This window comes from Ochotona princeps, chromosome 1 (genome assembly GCF_030435755.1).
Source record: "Ochotona princeps isolate mOchPri1 chromosome 1, mOchPri1.hap1, whole genome shotgun sequence".
Lineage (NCBI taxonomy): Eukaryota > Metazoa > Chordata > Mammalia > Lagomorpha > Ochotonidae > Ochotona > Ochotona princeps.
The window spans coordinates 121,028,464-121,046,177 of NC_080832.1; positions in this window are offsets into that span (position 1 = coordinate 121,028,464).

Genomic DNA, 17,714 nt, shown 5'->3' on the forward strand with positions numbered 1-17,714 from the left:
TTTATTTAGTGGGTCTAAACTGTGAAACTTTGGTGAATAAAGAAGAGTGCCCTGAGGACAATGAAAGGGATGATTACAAAGTCAGGGGAAAGTTTCCATTTTTCATCTCATTCATCACCTTCTGTAGTCCTTCTATTTGCAATGAACTCTCCTCAGATTGGTGTACCTGTCCTTGGGAGTTCTTTGTAATGCTCAGTTTGTCCTCTATTTGTTCTTGTCAATGAGTCACAATGAAGGTGGAATTCAGAAGGGGAAAAACATCCAATTATGTTGGGGGGCACTTGAGGTCTGTATTAAGCAGCAGTTTGGGGCTGTTATTACTCTGTAAGGAGGCTATCCTGTGCTGTCAGCAACCTGCCTTGTAGAACCTCATCAGATAGCCCTATCAGGTCAGTTCTTCAATTGTTCACTGAAAGTGTTAAGATCCTATGGGGTACAAGCAAAAAGCTTTGAACAATTGACTGCAATCTTTTTAATGTGATGTTTTCCCCAGGATAACACCTAATTGCTTTGTAAGTGTCCCAGGTCTTGCCTTTAACAATCTTACACAGACTTTCTCTTTTAATTTGTAAAAATAATTTCTTAGGTCTATTTCTTTCCGTTTTTACTTATGCTGCCCAGCCGTAAAACATGTGTAGCTTGGCATTATTATTCTTTGTCATCTTCCAAGTTATGTCCATCGTTTGTTAAGACTTTCATGTTCTCAGTTGAGGTGAATTACTGGGCAACCACAGCAATTCCTTAATGTGGCTTATTATCCAGCTAGAAACGAGGCTTGCTCACCTTTAACATAATTGACATGGCGCTCATTGCCCAGATCTCTGTGTCTAAGACTGAACAACAACCCTGACTAGAGAATCTGGAAGCTTCAAAGGCAGAGCCTTCTTAGAAGATAATCAGGAGTCCCACGTGGCTTTCCTCGGAGCTATTAGTTCTTAATTGCTGCTCAGGTTTCAGACTCGGGGTTGTTTCTTCCGTACAGAGTGCACCTTTTCTTTTGGTGACGTGGCAGTCTGCAGTGGGGAGTTGCCTTTGCATGTCAAATGCACGAGCAGATTGCTTTACTCTTACGCTTTTATCTGTCCCTTCTCCATTCCAGGAAATTGTCTCTATTTTTTTAAAAATAATTTCTCGTGAGTTCTCAGCGCTAGAAGTCCAGCTTTTCCCCTAGCTCTTTATAGTTCTGAATCTTAATTACTCTGCCTACTTCAGCTTGTCAATCTGCCCATAAGCCTTTCTCTTATTATTTGAGGAGGTCATGAGATGGGGATTTGGGAACCTTGCCTTTGTAATTAAAAATAAAAGTCTCTGAAATTGCATAAGTCATATTACTTTGTCTTTCAGCAAAATATAGCTGGCTATGTGAAATGATATTTATCTTCTTTTCATTCTTCTTTCTGGTTCACTGGTTAACGTTATGGATGTTCACTATGTTCAAAGATAGAGGCTTGATTTATCTGCACAAAAAACTGATCAATTGAAAAAAATATTATTGTAGATTACACTTAGATACTTGTGCTGAAATCTATATTATTTCTCATTAATAATGATTAAGGCAATTTTGACTGTTCACACTGATATTTTCAGTTGGATGTCAGGATGTTTGGGGAAATTAAGGAGCCCACAGAATAAAAGATTCATCATCTTGGGCCAAGCATGATTGCTTAGTAGCTAAATCCTTACTTTGCATACACTAGGATTGTATGGGCGCCGGTTAATGTTTTGACTGCTCCACTTTTCATCCTGCTCCCTGCTTGTGGCCTGGGAAAGCAGTAGGGGATGGCCCAAAGCCTTGGAACCCTGCACCCGTGTGGGAGACCCCGAGGGGGCTCCTGGCTCTTGGCTTTGGATTGGCTCAGCTCCATCCATTGCAGCCTCTTGGGGCTTAGCATTTTGTCTCCCAGACATACCAGTGTGTGCTACAACTTGATCCAGGCCTGTCCAGTGTGACCCACAAACCAGCCCACATAACTGCTGATAAGTGGGCAGCCTTGCCCAATCAGGCCCATACTCACTCCTCACTCACATGCTCACCAATGGAAGCTATAGACTAGTAAGGGAGTTCCCCAACCAGGCCTATTCCCACACCCCACTATCATACATGCCAGAAGATGCTAGGCTCCTATCCAGCATAGTCCATCAGATTTCAAAATGTCAATCTTGCTCACATAGATTGCATTTTTTGTACTCTGTACTTTTGACCACGGATCAGGGAGAACAGTGTGCTATTTGCCTTTTTGGAACTGGCTTTATTTCCCTAACCATGATGTTTTCCAGTTGCATCTACGATGTTGCAGAGTTAAAGTGCATGTTGGGTGCCCAGCTTATCCAGGCACTAGTATATGCTAAAGCCACTGCCACACACACTGCCCTAAGATTGGCTAAAAGGTCCTCTCCTGGATCAGGGAGACTTTGCTGTGCCCCACAAATGTGAAGGTTGGGGGTGACTAACTGGCCTGTGACAGGGAACGAGCTCAAAATAGCTTCACACTACATGCTTGCTTGCATTCCTATGGCTCACAGTTGAATTAGATGGGAGGCCACAGTCACTGTACCTGGAAGGTATCACATGGAGGTGTTTGTATGAGGCAGAGTGGGTGTTTACGTCCCTTTTAATCTTCACAGAAATATCCCTGGCTTTCCTAACAGCTTGTCTTGGATGCGATAAGCTCATGCTCGTGTCCCTCCTCAGTATATTGCAGTATTGCTTCCCTGATCTCAAATCCACTTCCTATATTTCTTGGCCACTGGGTACATTATTTAACATTTATTTACACTTATCTGCATTTTCTATCTTCTAAACTCACATATAGCACATAAGAATGTAAATCCTCTGCAGCTGGTTGACATTTGAGTACTTCATTATTTACTGTGCTATGCTTCCCCCTGTTTAATGCGATCTCCAAATCTCACTCAGTACCAGTCATTTGTATACATAATTAAAATTTGTGGTTCCTTCGGTACTAATCCTTGTCATATGTCTTACTGGTGATTTCTTTCCCAGATGGTGAATATTTTGCTTTTATTTATTTATTTTGCTCCTTGGAAGGAAAGGATGCTGAACAGGGTGTTCTAGATGACTAACACAGTTCCTCAATGTTCTAAAGCATAACGTTCAAGACATTTGTAGATTTACTGAGTGATTTCTGGCAGTTTTTTATTAAAAAATTCTGACCTGTACTTGCAGTAAAAATATATTAATGGCATCCTGACAGTGGGTAACTAATTCTTTCATTTAGAGGCCTTATAGCTGGAGATAAGATTGGAATGCATTATCATTGTGCACTGGGATACTCATTGTTCTCCATGCTAACGTCATGTGGGGACCATTTCTGGATAAATGATATTACACTAGACAACCACTACTGAATTTTTAATGTCTTCAAAGCTGTTAACTAGGGGACTGATTGCACAGGGACCTGGAGTGCATTAACTCTCACAGATATCTGGCAAATTGCTTCCCAAACATCCATTGCCTAGCTGGGAAATTCTGTGATATTTGAAACCTTTTTTTGTCCAGTTGAATATGAACATTTAACAGAATGAACCAATGGACTGTCCTGATTTTAAGCAGAACCGTTCATGTACAGCTGTTTGTATGTACTCTGTGATATCCATTTCCAAATTTCTTAAACTTATCCCAGATGCTAGGAAATTTAATGGGCATTCTATAGCTGATGTTTCATAACTGGGTAAGAAGTGTTAATATGTGCACCATTGGGATAGATAATACTGGTTGAAATGAATATTAATTTCCAGTTGGAGGGCTATGAGAAGGTTGCTGTGCATGGGGAAGAAAGACAGAAGGGTGAAGAGGTTGGGGTGAAGAGAAAACCAGCTCATGGTGTGACAGATTTCCATGATACAGACTTCATTACAGAGAGCTATAATGCTTAAATATCCATGGCATTGTTGCACAGGATTATTTCAGATATGACCCCTGAAATTGGCAATATTCACCTTATCACTCAAAGCCCATAAGGTCAGCAAAATGACATCTAATATCTCCAGAGGGTCTGGGTTGCAAAGGGCAAGTATGGAAGGTGAAGGATAAAGTTTAAAAGATGGATGAGGCTTCATTTTGTCATAATTTTTCTCTTTAAGCTCCATTTCCTTCTAAACTCCCTGCCATTTTTGCTCTCTGCAAGGAGAAAAGCTATGTCATCTATCTTTGATGTTTACCAATAAGAGATGTCAAATTTTACAACTAACACAGACTATTTAAACCCTTCTAAAATTTCAACCTCATTTTTTTTTAAACCCAGATCATTGCTTTTACTTAAGTTTTGTCATCCCAAAGAATTTTGGGATAGAATTTTTGTCTGTTTCTGGAGAGAAAAGCAGTTCATTTCTAGAAATTTCTTATGAAAAAGCTAAAGATCCAATGAGAAAATCCATGCCAATTAGGAAACTATGAATTTCACTAAATAGAGAACAATCTTAAAAAAATACATCTTAAATATTTCAAATTGTTTTATGGGAAATGATCTTACTTGACGTACATCCATATGACTATACTAATAAACACAGTTGATTTAAATTATCTTTGCTCTGTGTTTCTTTCTAGACATTTCATGGTTTCATGTTTTCCATCTAAGGCTTGAATTTATTTTGAGTTGTTGTTCATAACTGATAGGAGATGAAGGATCCAACTTCATTCTTTTGCATGTGGATATTTAGTTTTCTCTCCACCAAATACTGCAGAGACTGTCTTTTTCCCACTGTGTATTCTTCCATTTTTGTCGAAGAATAGCAGACTTCATGTGAATTGTAGATTGCTGGGCTCTCACTTGTATTCTATTGCTTGTTTTTATGAAGTAACACAGAGTTTTAGTTACTCTAACTGTGAAGTATAGTTTTAATTGGGAAATTTAGGTGAATACAGCTGTGCTCTTGTCAAGAATGCTTTGGATATTTAGTTTAGGGGAGGTGGTTCCACATGAATTTTATATTTTTCTATTTCTGTAAAAAGCATCATTGAGATTTTAATATCATTTGCATTGAAAATCCCTTGTGATGGCATAGATAATTAATAGTATTAATTCTTCCAATCTATGAAGATGGCATATGTTTCATTCATTTGTGTACAATTTAATTTTTTTTGCAAATATTTTATAATTTTCAGTGTATAAGCCTTTTACCTCCTTTGCTATGTCTATTCCTAAACACTTTTTAATTCTATTGTAAATAGGATTGATTTCTGAATTTCCTTATCATACGATCTATTTTTAGAGCGTAGAAATTCCACTGGGTTAAGTATACTGATTTTGCATCTTGCTAACTTTGCTAATAATTTGCCTTTATTTCTGTAAGTTTTTAACGTTTGCATCTTTTCTTTTAAAGATTTATTTTTTGTACCTGGCACAATGGCTCCATAACCTAATATTCTGCTTGCCAGCACCAGAATCCCATACATGTGCTGGTTTGTGTCCCAGAAGCTCAAGTTCCCATCCAACTCCTTTCTTGTGGCTTTAGAAAGCAGTACAAGATGACTCAAAGCCTTTGGGACTTTGTACCTGCCTGGAAGACCTGGAGGAAGTTGCTGGCTCCTGGCTTTGGATTGCTTCAGCTCTAGCCATGGTGATTACTAGTGGGGTGAACCAGTGAATGGAAGATCTTTCTCTGTCCCTCTTTCTCTCTGTGAATCTGCGTTTTCAATAAAAATAAATATTATATTGAATTTTACCAAGATTTCATCAGAAAGATTCCAGGAGCCAGAAGCTTCTTCCAGGTCTCTCAAGTGGGTGCAGGGTCCCAAAACTTTGGGCCATCCTCATCTGCTTTCCCCAGCCATAAGCAGGGAGTTGGATGGGACATGAACCGAATCTCTTATGGGATCCTGGTGCTGGCGAAGAGAGGATTAGGCTGTAGAACCATCATGCCAGTCTCAAAAAATAGTTTTTTAAGAGGATTAACCAATTGAGCCATTTCACCAGGCCCAAAATTGGAATTCTTATGGCTACTGACATCAAGGACAGTGTCATCCACAAACAAATATTTCTACTTCTTCATTTCTAATTTACATGCCTTTTTTTCAGTTGGGTTTTTGATATCAGATTGATTCAGGTCTCACATCTCACAAAGTGCTTAGGGAAGTATTGTTCTGTTTTCTGGAGCATATGGTAGAATTTATATAATTTCTCTCTTAAATATTAAAAATGTATTTCTTTAAGTAAATAGTAGACATCTTAGAACTCCATATGTTCCAACTTCAAATTGCATTTGCTTCTAAGGGATTATATTTTGTTCACATTTTCCTTCCCCTTTTTTTCTTCTCTGTGAGCTGGAGTGTGGATGTGCCCACTATTCAATTTTACACATCCACACATTCCAGCCTTCCATAGACTAGGAGAGTCAGGAGAACGCAGAAACTGTATCCTTAGATGGCCAGTTAGAGCAGAAGCACCCTGCCAGCTTGGAATCTTCTTTCAACTTAGTAAAAACCACTCCACTTTTGAGTTTTTGTTAAAGTGGCTTAGCCTTTGCCCTCCTTATCCTGAATAAAATGAAATTCCCTTTGTCTAAACATGATTGATCTTCACCTGTAAGAGACTAATCGGCTTAAGCGCTTGAGGAGACTGAGTGGACTGGGTCTCTGCCATGGAAGGCAATAAGGTAGAATGAGGGTGCCCCCTAAAGCAGGCCCTGCTTCCTAACACAGAATTTCTTGCAGCACCCACTTAAAGATATAGATGAGTTGAACGAAATCTCCATTTTAGGCCATGTACAGGAAGAAAAATTATATATGGGCATATTTGAAAGGGAATAAATAACCATCTTGAAATAGCTGCCTGGTGTATTTCACAGTGTCTTAAAATTTCTGTTTCATGATAATTAAAGAAGTTGGAGTGTGAAAAAAATAACAGAAGCCAGTCTTCTCTGGTAATGGAAAGACCTTAAAATAAGATGCCTACCTAAATCTTAGAGTTGCTGGGAATATTAGCAGAAAGTAGAGAATTCATACTTATGTGTCTTGGGGCTGAATTATTGAATTACAATAGACTATAATTAATAAATAAATTCAACAAATGCCAATAGACTTTAATCCCTCAATGTATGGGATGTAGTAGCTTTGTAGAAGAAACTGCTGCAATTTGGAAGTCCCATAACAGTGCATAGTTAGTGACCAGGCAGATATATACACCAGTATGTGCATTGGCTGGTGCAGGTCAGAGGCCAAACCTGACAATGCACTGGCTGGTGCACATTCTCATATTAGAATGACATCTCATCACTTTTGCCATAATTGATTTGTTAGAAACAAATTTTGGAGATTAAGTGTGCAGTCTTGGTGAGGTTATCCCAGAAGGCTGTGAATAACAGGGGCCGGGTACCATTGGGAGTCACCTTAAGAGCTGCTTATTGTAGTTGGTTCTGACCTTGTAATTATTTTTTTTGTAGGAAATCTGGGTTACTGTGTTTTAGTAATAATAGAATGATTGCAAAGGAAATTTCAGAGACAAGCTGTTTAGAAACTTTACTCATTTTTTAAAATTATTGTCACATTATCAACCCCTGTCATTGACTAGCACAAATGGTGTTTGGCACTTCATGATACTAAAATGTTTTGCTGAGTAGGTGAATAGGTCACATTTTAGCACCCATGAAATTATGAAAGACCTCTATGAAATCAGTTACAAGTAGAATTTATCTAGTTGGGAGGGCCAAGTCGTGAGAGAATCCTAGGCTTGTGTAATTATTGCCTAGAGAGATCCATGGATAAGATCACTGTACATTTTGGTGGATTGTAGTGAGATCTGAGTCTGGGAATGGGCTAAGTGGGTGAACGTGAGTCATAGCTCCCGCTGGTGAGCATGTGGTCCAGCCCCGGGGGTCGGGCATGCTGGGCAAGGTGGCTCTGTTGTCAAATGTGTGGGTTTGTTTTGGAAGGGGGCAGACCGGGCAGGGCCAAACAAATCTTAGCTCACTGGCAAGTACAGAAACCAGGCTGGAGAGCAGGTCATGCCAGACAAGGCTGTTACATCTACTGGTTTGCATGAGCCAGGGATGGAAGCAGACTGAGCAGGGCCTGGTTCCAGCACCCACCTGTGAGAATTGGGACTGGGGGCATACTGGGTCAGACCAGGCTACAGCATCCAAAGGCAAAGGCCAAGACAGGTGAGTGATTCTGCCAAGCTGGGTCAGAGCAACCACTGGCACACTCAACATCTGTGGCTGAGAACAGGCCTGGTTGGAGAGCAAAGGGATGCCCTGGCTGGGTTGTGGTTCCCACTGGTGAGTTTGAAGGCTGGAGTGGGGGCTGCGATCTGATCTGGATATGACTGCAGTGTCCCTTGGCACAAGTGTGGGCTGGGTCTATGGTGTGTCACACTGGGCTTGACTCCGATACCCACTGGTGCTTGTGAGAACCAAAGGTAGGTGTAGGATGGGCTAGATCAGGTCTCTGCCCCTGCTGAGCCATATGTGAGCAGTCTGGGTGTGGACCAGGCTTGGCTGGGGTGTAACACCCAACAGTAAAAACTGGAATAGGTTGAAGCCTGGTCAGGAAAGGCCACTGTTCCTGCTAGGACAGGAGGTGGACTGAGTAGGGTTGGCCCATGGACCCACTGGTGCGCGCGAGATCTGTCATTGAGAGAGGTTCTGATAGAGGATCTTGGGGAACTCCTCTTTTAGGACACAGTCCCTGCAGGGGAATGGAAGAACTATGGTAGGAAGCAGCCAGATCAGGTCAGCGAATGGTACCTACCGGCATACTTTTGGTGCAGGTCGGGGTGAACCAGGCTGGGCCAGTTCACATCATTCACTGACGAATCTGAGCCTCAGAATGGAGTGTGACTCAGGCTGGGTTGGATCATAACACATGCCAATTCACATAAGGGCAAAGACTGGGCAAAGACTGGCTAGGCGGGGCTAGGCTATATAGCTCCCACCAGTGTGAGCTGGAATTGGCAGTGGGCCAGGCCTGGCCAGGCTACAGCACTCACTGGGAAACATCAGGGTGAGGCATGCCATGCCAGAATGGGCCGCAGTACCCACCCAGCACACATGAGACCCAGTGGAGGAGGCTATGAAGCTGGTATGAGGGCTGTGTGGGGCTCCCCTGCCAGACCACCACTCCCACAAGTGAGCGTGAGTTTCCATAGTGTAGTGGTTATCACATTCATTGCACACCACAGATTAGCATGAGAGATGGGATGGGGGAAGACCAGGCCAGGCAGGGCTACAACATTTGTTGGCATCCGGAACTGGATCAGGGGAAAACCAGATGGGTTGACTGTTCCTACTGGTTCATGCATAAGCCAGAATGGGATTGGGTTGGTTGGGCTTTGCTGCAGCATCAGCTGGCAGATGCTGTTACGGGGGCGGCGGGTAAATTCTGTCAAGTTAAACTGCAGAACCACCAGGAGAGTACAGGATCCAGGAGTGGGAGTGGGCACAATAGGGAAAGAGTGGGCGCTTCCCTCTTGGGTTACCACTCCACCCAGAGAACATGAAAACCAGGACTCGGGCAGTGGTAGCTAGACAGAGAGAGGCACCTGCCAGCATGTTATGTGAGCTGGACATGTGACTGGTTGGGTTGAACTAGGCTTCAAGGCCCACTGACACATATGACAGCTGAATGGGATGTAGGATGAACTGGACTACTCTACTCAGCTGTACACACTGGCAAGCATGGGAACCAGGGCAGGGGGCAGGCCTTGTGGGGGTTATTGTGGGTCACTCTGGCTAGGCTGCAGCTCCCACTGGTGTACATGAAGGCCGGGTGTGTTGTGGGCAGGATCAGGCTGGGCTGCTACATTCATTGGTTTGAGTAGAAGAAATGGCTGTAGAACTGACCCAGCATTTGCAACCATCAACAAATGCATAAGCTGATTGGGGTGAGGGACTGTGCCAGACCCTGTATTGACAGGCACGCATAGGAATCAGGTCTATGATCACCTCAGGTGAAGTTTCTTTGGATCCTCATAGCTGAATTGCTGGACTCAGAATCCCAACCATGGAGAAATTGCAGGTTCCATGGTCTACTGTGGAGTGCATGTGTTAGAGTTGGACCTCCTCAGTGGCTTAGATGGAGCAGTGGATGGCATGTTTGGGTGACATGGAGGCTATGGCAGTATATTGGAATCTGCGGAGGCCACCTGGTACCACCATAGAGGACAGAACAAATTGATCAACTACTCCAGCCAAGTGTTGGCAGTGAATATCTGGGCAGAGACTCTAAGCTGGACTATATCAGTTATTGGATTCTGGAGAGATTTTATTGTGCTTCGAATTGTTGAACTTTCAAAACCTCTTGAGCAGGACCCTCAAAGCAAGCCCCAGATTAGGAATGCTCCCTAATGGTTGGGAGGCTGGGTGTGGCTTCTCCCCTTAACTCCTTCCTTCCCGCAGATAAAGGAAGGAAAAAAAAGAAAATGTGGAAATGGTGATCTCACCCACCTTCCTGTACTCCTTGATCCTTATCACCTTAATCAACTACGTAAAATCATCAAAAATAAAAATAATTTTAAAAAGAAATCTTTTATATGCTGATTTGATTCCTTTGGGTAAATTTTTAGGAATGGGATGGATGGATCATATATAGTTTTATTTTCTGATGTCTGAAAATGTTGAGTATAAATTTTTTTAAAAATTTATTTTTTAATTTTTTATTGGAAAGTCAGATATACAAAGAGGAGGAGAGACAGAGAGGAAGAACTTCTCTCTCCCCAAGTGGCCACAATGGCTGGAGCTGCACTGAAGTGAAGTCAGGAGCTTCTTCTGGGTCTCCCACGAAGGTGCAGGGTTCCAGGGCTTTGAGACATCCTCTACTGCTTTCCCATGCTGCAAACAGGGAGCTGGATGGGAACCGGGGCCATTGGGATACGAATATGAGCCCATATCGGATCCTGGTGTGTGCAAGGTGAGGGCTTTAGCCAATAAGCTACTGTGCCAGGCCCAAGTATAAATTTTAAAAATAAGAATATGACAAATATTTTGCATATGATAAAACTGTGTCAGAAAAGAATAAATATGTATTAAATATTAAGCCTAAACATACTGATAAAAGAATAAAAAATAATTATGGTAAAATATTTAGAGTGGGTTAAATCAGGATAACACTTTGGGAAGATAGTCTATATTTAAATTTTGAGTAATTTCTAAAAATTTCCTCCCATTATCCTTGGTTTATTAACTCATGGTCAAATTCATATACAGCCTATTGGTATAGTTCTGTAAATATATTCTGGCTCAGATAATTGGAAGTTTCCAAATTTTGGCTTCAAAATCTTTGACTCTGTCATTGCAGATTTGAATTATATGAAATTATCATCCAGATTCTTCCTCTGAATGAGTCTCTCAGTAGCCATGTTTTCCACTGAGCAATTCAAATTGCTGTAAGGCCATAAAATATTGTTGGTGTGAGTTGTGATGAGTTGGAAGGAGTAGGTGTTAGAAGAGGACTAAGATGTGTTCATGGGAATAGTAGGAAATGTGCTTGTTATTATCCCAGTCTTAGTGAGAATCAGAGGGAAGATATTTCAGGAGTCTTGCCCAATGTTTCCTGATTATCAGATATGTGATCCTTTGTGAAGGAGTAGCTGGGAATAGAGAGATTCATGCATATATATGCAACTCAAAAAATTTAGGTCCAGGTACCGGTTCCAGAGATTACTGATGTAACCATTTCATTGTACAGGCAGATCCTGAATCTTAAAGAAAAACATTGAGACTAACATCAATTGACCTATTCTTATTTTTCTTCATCAAGTTATAAAATGATACTTTTCTGTTTCAGCAATTGGTTATTAAATTTAGGTTCTAAGTTTGGAATGACTACTGCTTAAATATCTACCAATCTTGAAATGGGCTATATTTATATTCAGCCGGTTTGATAGATGCACTAGGTTTGGGGAAAACGATCATTGTTTTAATTACACTCTGTTACTGAAGGTACAAAAATGGGCTATACCAATTTCAGGGTCGGTGTTGGTCATTTTAATCTCTTTTATACTGTGAGCTTTTGGTTTGTCCTTTGTTCCCTTGTGAGAACTTGTCTTGGTTGGAATTCCTTAGCTCTGAATGGAAATTCAAGGGAGGTCAGACCATACTCACTTATTTCCTTTTCCCTTACAAATGTTTGTGAAACTAAGTTCTACCCAAATGATTAGTTTCCCATTGATTTGCTTCCATGTGCCTTAACTTTTAGCTTGTTTCTGTGATTCCTGTGTTTATCCTTCTGTCCCCAAAGAGATTTTCTGCTGTTTCAAACTTGGGCCAAACAACTGGATGCAGACACAGGTTCATTCCCGCAGTATCTTGGCTTTTAATAGGATGAAACAGTCCTTCATTCGTTGACTTTTTGGGACTTTTTAGATCCATGATAGCACAGCAAACACCTCTAAAAAATATTGACCTGTATTTCCCTTGCAGAGTGAATGATATAACTCCTTTGTGGGGCTTTACAGTGGAGGAGAGGAAAGATAAGGATTTTAGCATGAATTTGTTTGACATTACAGGTTAATTCTATATGCCTCACCCAGACATGCCATTTTCCATGAAATACTAACAAGCAAGTATAATGAAAATGGTAAAAATAAAATAATAAAAAGAATAATTGCCAGAATTCAGACTTTAAGCACTTTCATCTTTATCTCATCACTTTATATAATAAACATGTCAAATTCAGATGGGTATGAGAGGAAGAATGCCTTTCTCCCACCTGTTATTTAGAGCATTTCTGGTTTCTTATTCCACCCGATGGAGGCAGACAGTTCGTGTGGGTGTTGAGCAACAGCTTTCATACACATTTCTTTCTTGAGAATTTAATCTTCCAGACATCATCTCTATCTTGTTCTACCACAATCTAGAATAAATCTAGGATGAGGGTGGGTGATTCTGTTTCCTAGATGAGCTGACGCAAGGTACAGACTTCTAGGGGAAAGTAGGAGAACATACAGGTAGCCACTCTTTTACTCTTCTGTTTAATGTTCCCTTTGTCTCACAACTCATTATGTTATATGATGGGTGAGGCATCTCATAGCTGACATTTACTGCATCTAGGGACCTTGAGGAATAGAACAAGACTGGGTTTTAGGGAGCACAAAAGTCTCTGGGCATCAGACTATGCAAATTGAAATATTTTTTAAAGGATTTATCTATTTTTATTGGAAAGTCAGATATATGCAGTGAGGAGGAGAGACAGAGAAGAAGATCTTCCGTGCAATGATTCATTCCCCAAGTGACTGCAATGGACAGAGTTGAACCGTTCCAAAGCCAGGAGCAAGGAACTTCTTCCGTGTCTCCCATGTGGATGCAGGGTCCCAAGGCTTTAGGTCATCCTTGTCTGCTTTCCCAGGCAGGGAACTGGATGGGATGTGGAGCCATAGGGATTAGAACCGATGCCCATATCGGATCCTGGCGTGTTCAAGGTGAGGACTTTAGCCAGTAAGTCACCATACCAGGCCCACAAATTTAAGTAAGGTTGGATTTTGCATTTCATCCACTTAATATCACAGTTCATGCAATATATCACTATCTTAGGGTTGCTGGGTTCACAGGTGAGTGTCTGTTTTTGTCATTCAGCAAGTACACAAGGAACCCAAGCATAGGCATTAAACCTGGGGATATCAGCTTTTGGTTGGACCTGGTGATATTGCTTGGTCGGCCAGAAGGCAGGAACTGGACACAGACACCCAAGTTAAATGCTGGTTGTTTAGTCTTCATGTGTAGGTACTGGATTTGACTTTTGATCTGAAGCATGAGATGGCTATTTTCATAGGAGGAGCTGAGAGTGGGAACAGTGTATTCTCATTTTTTTGAGTCAGGTGAAGCTCCACTATTGATGTTTAGTTTTCATGCCCCGCAATTATTTCTTTCCTCATCAAATCTGAAATAACAACCATGTTTTACAAAGACCATACAGTAACAGTTTTAAGTTTAATTCCAGTCTAAAATAAGTTATGCAGAATTCTTTTTGCCTTTCATCTTGCATTAAGTTGACTTCCTCATAATTTCATTGGGAGATGCAATAAAACTCATAGTAGAGGACTATATTAGAAATAAAATGGACATGGAGGTGATCAAATGCTAATAAAGGAAAGTGGAACAAATGGTGCTGTCTCTATGTGGGTTGGAAAAGGAAAATATTTTGTTTAATACATGAGTTAACCTTCTTAAAAAAAGAGACCAGATTAGACTGAAGGATTGTGGATACAGTTGTGCCAAGAAGGAAGTCTAAAAAGAGTTCATGTTCATATAATATGGTTTGACTTTTCAGGACATTGTCATTGCCTTCTTACACAATGAGGAAGGATCTCTTGCTTACTTCTCCTGATCACAGGATTAATTCCAGTTCTTCACCATGGTTGACAAGAACCCAACTAGTTAGACCATTGCTACTGCCTCCCACAGTCTAAACTGGCAAGAAGCTAGAGTCAGGAACCAAGAGTGGGTTGTCAAACTCTGGTATGGAACATGGACATACGTGTTTTAGGGCCAACATCATTCTCTTTATATAAATCTGATGGGGCAGGAAAACTACCCCATATCTGTCTACCAGACAGTGCTGTCTAGTAAAAGATTTATGGATTAGGTGGAAGAAAAGCTGATATGTGGAAACATTGGCCAAATTTGTTCAATTGAAAGGGCTTAGAATCAGGACAGCATGGTGACACATACTTCTGATTCCAGATTTCCAACAAGACCTCTGACTTCTCAAAGGATTCTATGTATTTGAGTTTCAGGGTTCTTGATTTTTTTCAGTTTCAGCAGTTAGATTTTTCTTGTTCTGTACATGTACAGTTGATAGGTTCTGCATTCACTCTTTGCAAATATGACCTGTCCTAGAAAGAAAAGGCTTAAAATGAATTCTCAGAACCTTACTAAAGAATAGAATGGGGCCCGGCGGCGTGGCCTAGTGGCTAAAGTCCTCGCCTTGAAAGCCCCAGGATCCCATATGGGCGCCGGTTCTAATCCCAGCAGCTCCACTTCCCATCCAGCTCCCTGCTTGTGGCCTCGGCAAGCAGTTGAGGACGGCCCAATGCATTGGGACCCTGCACCTGCCTGGGAGACCCGGAAGAGGTTGCAGGTTCCTGGCTTTGGATCGGTGCAGCACCGGCCCATTGCGGCTCATTTGGGGAGTGAATCATCAGATGGAAGATCTTCCTCTCTGTCTCTCCTCCTCTCTGTATATCTGACTTTGTAATAAAAATAAAAAAAATCTTAAAAAAAAAGAATAGAATGGAGAAGCTTTCAGGAAATGAATGGGAAAAAACATGAAGGGGTTTTGCTCAAGAGGCTATACATTATCATCCCTTTCCAGATGTCATTTTGGTTCTAGTCACTAAAGCCCTGGCAGTTTTCAGATTTTGAAGCTGAAACTTAAATTGGTTCATGAAACATGATTATCTCAAGAACTGCATTAACTATCTGTTAAAATTCAAACCTAGCATAGCATCCTCTATTCCATTTTTATTTACTAAACTTGGCAATATACCTTGGTAGGATTATATAAAATGAGAACATACCAGTTTAAGCCTGTTTAAAGAGTGAATTTTTTTGTTAGTCCTAAAGCTTAGTGATAGTTCTTATTATAGGAAATGAGATAGGAATTAGGGGGCTGTATTAATAATAACCAGGTAAGGAATCACATGCTAAGAAAAGAAGTAAAAGTAAAATGAAAGGTACTATTTCTTATGTATTTTGAAAAAGAAAAATATACTGTTGAAGGAGATTATATATGCTAATCCTTCTGAAAAGGAGACTAAAATAGACAAGTATTGTAGATAAAATTGTAACAAAGTAAGTGCTGCTCAAGTCAGGCTCTCATAATTTTCAATTGTGAACTCTTTGGGATTGATATTATCTTTTGTGTCAAAGTACATTACCTTATGTGACCTTGAAGATGTGATTAAGTTTCAGCGATGGAAAACTGGGCTGGATTATTCAAGTGGCATAAATGTAATCCAAGGAGTGTTTTCAAAATCCAGGGAAGAGTTTTGAGAAGAGTGAAGTAAAAGTGCTAGAAAGCTTTAGGGAAATGAAATAAAGAACATTAGAAATCTACTGTGATAACTCTTCAGATGAAAGTGAGAGAGAGTGAGTCAGATAGATTCAAATGTCACAACAAAGTTTCAGGTGGCAGAAGCAGCTACTATGGTATAAAACTAAAAATGGCTGCTTAAGAGAGACTGATGCCCTACTAGCAACTGTATGCTTGAAATATGCTGATTGGAAAAGACCAAATAGGGCCATTTGCCTGGGTTGTCGTTAATTGCTGCAGATTTCTAATGACCAGTGAAAAAAACCTGAGATCTCTCGAATTCCTCTATGAGAAGACAGTACATGTAAGAAGATGTTTATACCCTATGTGGAAAATTAAACACTGCCAAAATTCAAGTCTTGATGGGGGGGTTTCTCCTAGTGACTGTTGATGAGCACCTTGCCAGCACTTCCTGGAAGATCCATGGAAAATAGTGATATTTGGGTGAAAATATATAATAGTAGGAAAGTCTATTGATGATGAATTGATAAATTCATCTAATAAGTAATAACCATATTCATGACTAGCCATGAATGACTAGCCATGAATGACTAGCCATGAAGCTTCTAATGGTTAAAAACAATGTCTAAAGAAAAAAAAACTAGAATTAGCATAAATAGGTAGGCCAGTTGCTGAGCTATTTACATATATTTTTATTCCTTGTCTGTGTTTCTGCTACTACCTGTTCATCTATGAGCAGGCAATCAGGCAATAGCATGATGGAGATAGAGAAGATCCACTATATATTTTTGACTTCACTATGAAATCTATCTTGAAAAGGAAAATAGACCTCTTAAATGGAATAAAATGGTTTTGTGAATAATGGTGTGGAAGAGGATCTGGTGGTCAGATTTTACTGTTGGGTCAATGATTTGCATCTGCAGAATGTTTGGTATTTGTGAATGTTACCTTATGGTAAGGACTTTGAAGGCATGGTTATTAAAGGGTCTTGATGTGGGAGGTTACCTTCGATTGCTGAGTATAGTCTCTTAGGTTGTTATAGAAATGATTCAGGAAGAGTCAGAGAATAAGGCACTATTGTGATAGAAGAAGAAATTGGAGTCATGAGCTTATGGTATGAAGGGAGAGCCCTCAAGTCATGCATTACAGGCAGCTAGTCAAAGTGGCTTCATATGGATCTCCTGTCAATAAAATTTGTTTTCTGCGAGGCATATGTGATTACTATTGCTGCTTTGTTTCTCATGTTTTAGAACTCCACTTCTTGGGAACAGCCAGTTAGCCCAGCAGTTAAGTTGCTCGCATTCCACACCAGAGTATCTGGATTCAAATCCTGGTTCTGGCTGCTGATTGCAACCTCCTGGTAATACAAATCCTTGAAGAGATCAGGTAAGGTGTTAAGTAAATGGGTCCCTGAACTCAAGTTGGAGACCTGGACTACATTTCCAGCTCCTGGCTTCAGTCTTGGCTGCTATGTGCATTTAAAGATTGAAAGAACAAATTTGAACTCTGTTTATCTCTCTCTGTCCCACTCTCCTTCTGTTTCTGCCTCTCAAAAAGCAATTTAAAATGACTCTGCTGATTGCCAAGTATTTAAAATATGTCACCAGCTCTGATGCTCAGAGATTTGGGAAATATATATAAGACTGATGTTTTTATTCCAGCACTTTATAAAGTATAATGGACATGTTAGTAATGCAAATAATGGAAAACTACATTCTTGATGCAGATGCCTGTCCATACTAGGATCTCAAGGCATGTGGGAATCATC